Here is a 5116-nt window from a genome sequence, read left to right as displayed (position 1 = left end):
ACTTCTCCGTGAAACTCTGATTCAGGGGAACGACACGACTCAGGATGTCCTGGTGCAAAGTCAGAGCTTGCAAAGCGGCCAAGAACCAGCAGTCGCCTAAGCCAGACAGCACACATGTCCACATGAATCTGCTGGACACACGTGCACAGACCGCAAGTGTCTCCGTGGATGTACTGTACAGGCCTGCATGTGCTACAAGTGTCCACGTGAATCCACTGAGGACTTACTGTGTGCAAGAAATGCCTGGTCCCAACTGCTATCCTCTCTGGGCTTGTAGCCTAGTATAGGAGAAGGGGATTCTATATCGGGGAGGAAGGTGGTGAGTGAGCAGAGTAGGGGGTGGGGAACATTATCTGGAATCGAGATTTGACACCAAGAACTGAACCATATTCCTGGACCAGCTTTTAGCTTCCCGAATGCCCCCATGTCAGGCACTTGGACCCAAACACAACTCAACTTTTCTAAGTCCTGCTTCTGTAACTGATCTATGCTCTTCTGAGAGAGTCTCAATACTTCCGGACTCCATTTCTCCGTCTGTGAAAAGGGTATCATTACACGTGTGCCTTCCCTCATGGCCAAGGGTTTTTTTCTATTGCTCTAAAAAGAAAGTTGGGTTGAGCATAGATCTGCTTGGATTCTGGGGCATCTAGTGACTGGTGTGGCAAGAAGGACTCATTACAGGGACTAAGGTAGAGTGCGCACATTTTCCCAAGATGAGACTTAGACCTGTAAACTGGTAAGAAGGATGATCGTTGGGCAAGGTGTGGCATTCCCATGCATCCTCAGAGGACCAGTTGCGATCACTTACTTAGCAAAGGACAGTATGTCAAGGTGGAGTTCGGGGTGGCCATCTCCCCCCCTGGGATCTCTCGATCCCCCTCCCCACCCCCCACTCTGCCCCGGCTGGGCCGGGCTGGCAGGTGCCAGGTGTGTGTCTCAGGGGCTGGGCAGACTTACCTACTAATCCCTGGCACAGATCCAGCCTTTTGGCCTTGGCAGAATAGAACTGGGGATTGCTGTGCAGCTCCTGTAGGAACAAACAGAAATGTCCTTCTGGCCAAGAACAAAGAAGCTCCTGGAGCTACAGGGACCCGTTTCCCATATTCCCAAACTGGACTTCTGGGGACATAAATATAGAACATATGTGAAATCAGGGCTGTCCCTGAAAAGCAGGCATATGGATTCTGCTCACTGTATTTCTTATTTCTTCTTGCAGTTCATGTTAAGTCAGAGTCCTGGAGAACCCTGTGTAGATATTGAGAAGTAGCACTTGTACCGAAAATGCCTTTTCTTGGAGTACCTGTTAAAAATGGAAGCACCTCTTTTAGGGGGTGTTCTCATTTTTCTTAGAGATCTTCCCATTATCCTTATTTTCGCCCGCTCCTCCTTCCCACCCCCGACCCCCAGTCTAATGGCTTCCTTGGCTTCCATGCTGAGATGCAGGGTGGGGTGGTGGGGGGAAGGGGGAGTGGTCTCTGCTCCACAGCACGCCCTAATCCCTCCGTCTTTGCATGGTCACACTTCCCTCAAGGCCAAGTGTGTGACACACTCACTACATCAGCAGTCCCCAAGATTCTCCGGGAGAAGGGGAATCTTGTCTGTCATCTAGTTTAGGAGGCTCACTTGGGAATTTTACACTCTTAGTAAGCCAGGGGCTGCAGGCTCTGATGGCGATGGCCGAATAGGGAACAGAAAAGGGGAGGTTCGTAGCACAGATTGGCGTCACTTTGTTCACTAGCCACGTTCAGGAAATCTTGCATGTTCACCAAGTTTGGGGGAGCTGGATTGCCTTTGAACACATTAAGAAGTTGCCTTTTGAGGATTCCCTGGGGATCAGTCCAGTGGTTAGGACTCCCTGCTTTTGTTGCTGAGGGTCCTGGTTGGGGAACTAAGATGTCACAAGCCATGCGGTAGGGCAAAACAAACAAAAAACAACCCTATTCCACAAGAAGTTGCCTTTTAAAGGAATTATTGATGCGTTTTACAAGGAGAATACTTTTGTAAAGTGATTCATAGCATCTTCATGTACACGTTTCATGAGCCTGATTTGGGGGAGGGGGGTGAAGACATGCTAAATTCTTTCTGGCAGAGGGTCCTGGCGAGGCAGATGGAGCCCAGCAGGACCTTGATATATTTCTGGCTACAGCAGTTCCATGGACTTCTGGGCAGGGCATAAGGGAGTGCTTAGACCCTTTTCAGGATCATCCCTGATTTTCTCTGGAAAATGGGAGTGTGAGGACTTCCCGGGGCCCTTCATGTGGGGATCAATGATGATGAGTAGGCCCTGAGCCCCGGGCAGGCGGGTCTGGGTTGCCACACTGCACGCGCGCATGGGCCAGAGGTCCCTTACCCAAGGCCGCCTCCAGTGCAGGCTGCGCGGCAGCTTCTGCAGCAGGGGTCCGCTGCCAATGGAGCTCAGGGTGGCCGGGAAGCTCTTGTCCTCGAAGAGGCAGCCGTCCCTCAGGCAACTTTCCTGCAGGGCCTCGTAGTTCTGTTTGGGGAGCTCTGAAGAGCCCCTCATTGAGTCCTTACGCCCCAGCTTCCAGCTGCAGCGGAGAGGAGACCACGCCATGGCCAGGGACGGTGCAGACACCAGGACTTCCCGAAGGGTCTGTTGCACCTGAAATGGAGAGTGGAGGATGCTCAGTGTCCTCACTTCCTGCTGAGGGTTTGCCAGGACCATGGGGAGAAGGAGGAAGATGGAGGGAATATGTGTGTGCTAAGGGGTGGAGGGAGAAAGGAGCTGTGAGAACTGGACTGAAGCACCCAGTTTATTCTTATTCCAGAGCAGGGGGTCCTGGAGCACATTCACTTAAGTTCTGGGGTTCCTGGTTGGGGGTCTGGGCTCCCACAGGGAGTCCTGTGTGAAAGGAGGGTCTCCCCAGCCTCAGGGTTGAGTCCTGGGCGCCTGTGTCACAGGGCCACCCCCGCTTAGTGGAGACATAGGGAGGAGAGGAGCAGGAGTGTAAACTGGGTTCATGGACCCAAGTCCCTTCTGTGTTCCTCCAGAGTCTCCAAGCTCACACAGGTCCCTCCTCCTCCTCCATCTTCCCTGCAAAACTGTGTCTCTTACTTTCCTTCTTCTACACTGTCTTCAAAACTACTTCCTTGAAGATATTTTTGGCAATGTGAAAAAAAAATCACACATGTGTTGTGGAAAATGCTGAGTTACCTTTACCTACCCATTCACCTTTTTTTTTATTCTTATTGATAGAATCCCAGTTTTGATCGCTCAGCTTACAAAACTTGATTTCCCTGGGCTTCTTGCCAGATAAGGCAGCCACACAATATAGCACTGGCCAATGAGATGGAAGGTGACATCTACCAGGTGGGGCTTTTGGAAAAGCTATGACTTTCCTAATAAAAAAAAAAAAAAAAAGACAGCCTCGGTTGGCACTAATTTTGACTTTTGCCCTCTCCCCTTTCTGGAAAGCAGATGTGATGCTTGGAGAAGGAGCACCTGTCTTGAGACCATTAGGAAAAAGCTGCATGCTAGAAAGAGTCTGGATCTTGATCACTTCTTTGAACAAATGCACCAGCCTTGGGTGCTTTGCCTCTAGATGTCTTCTTATATGAGAAGGATAGTGGCTTACTTAAGCCATGGTAGCAGCCAGACTTTGTAATGTTCTTTATGTCAGCCACTGTAGGGATGCCTGCTTCATGCAACCACAGCACTCTCAACTGATACTCAATGGCATGTAAAATTTTATCTATCTATATCCTGAGGGGGGGGGGGAGGTCAATGGGTCTCTCTTTTGAAGCTCACCCATGAACTTTATATTAAAAGCTCTGTAAGCCATGGTCCCCACCAATCCCAGTATTCTTGCATATGCTTAGTTCTCCCAAGTGCAGTTATAATTCATTGTCAATGATTTTATGGCCTCTATTATTTGCATTCTTATCTACTTAGAATCAGAAAATGTCACAGCTAGAATAGGCCTTGGAAACCATGCTAGTTTAGTATTTTCCAAAATTGTTTCAGCAGTAGGGTTCTTTCTTCCAGTGAAATCCTACAGAAACTCAAGGCTGGAGGCTTGAGTTTGCACGTTGGACCCCAATGCATCTTTGCAAAGTTTCTCACTGTATGGTTTGAAAATCACCAGTCCTTCCTGGCCCGCCTCATTTTTCAAGTGTTAAAACTGAAACCCATTCACCCATTCATTCACCGAATACTGTATTGGGAACTTGTCATCTGCCAGACTCAAGCTAGGCACCATTCTCTGGAGACAGTCCCTGCCGTCATGGCTCTTACAGTCCAGTGGGGGGTTAAGTGATCTTTCCAGTGCTGCACGAGAACATTGAATCACAGCCCAACCCAGCACCCAGGGCCCTGACTCCCATTACAGTGCTCAGCTCTCAATGCCAGTAACTCACATTTGCATGAAGTACAGCCCTTGGAACAGAATGTATTCACACTAAAAGCCACCTACAAGTAGGTCTATACACAGAATGAGTATTCCCTCACAGCTGTGGAAGTGAGGGTCCTCTTCATTTGTCAAGATCTTGCCCATCCTTCAAAGTCCAGCTTGATCCCTTCCCCGGGAAGCCTTCCTTGAATGCCTGGCATTCGCTGAGCTCCCCTCATCCTAACTATCTACTGACCCACTGTCTACCCTGAAGGAGTCCCTACTGCCCTCTAATTGATGCTTCTCAAATTATCACTAATAAAGGATCTGTATTCTTTTATTTCCAATTTGTCACAGAAATCTATTGAAAATGAATTAACAGAAAAATAAAATGTTGGAGGATATACAAAATACAAGCCCTCCTTGTAAAAAACTTTCAGATTCAACAGAAATAAAATTATTTGGTCAATCGCTATGAAAGTTTTTAAACACTTACCTTCGTTTTAGACCTAGCTCATCGTGCACTGCTAGTGACCAGTTTGTGGAGTGGCCTTGTCCTTGGACCCCACTGTGGGCTCTGCTCTGAGGGGTTCCTACACTGAAACCTCCCCTGCCTGTTACCGGTCTTTTATCCCCCGCGGGATTAACACTGGTTCAATGCTGTTAGTCTCACACATTCACCTCTCTCTGAGGTTAGGACGCTCTGATTCTGGCTGTTCTTATTTGTCACAGTTGCTGGCACACTTCCTGGGGGAAGACCCAGCCCTCCC

The sequence above is a fragment of the Hippopotamus amphibius genome, chromosome 7 (assembly GCF_030028045.1).
Source record: "Hippopotamus amphibius kiboko isolate mHipAmp2 chromosome 7, mHipAmp2.hap2, whole genome shotgun sequence".
Taxonomy (NCBI): domain Eukaryota; kingdom Metazoa; phylum Chordata; class Mammalia; order Artiodactyla; family Hippopotamidae; genus Hippopotamus; species Hippopotamus amphibius.
Note: the sequence above shows the minus strand (reverse complement) of the source record.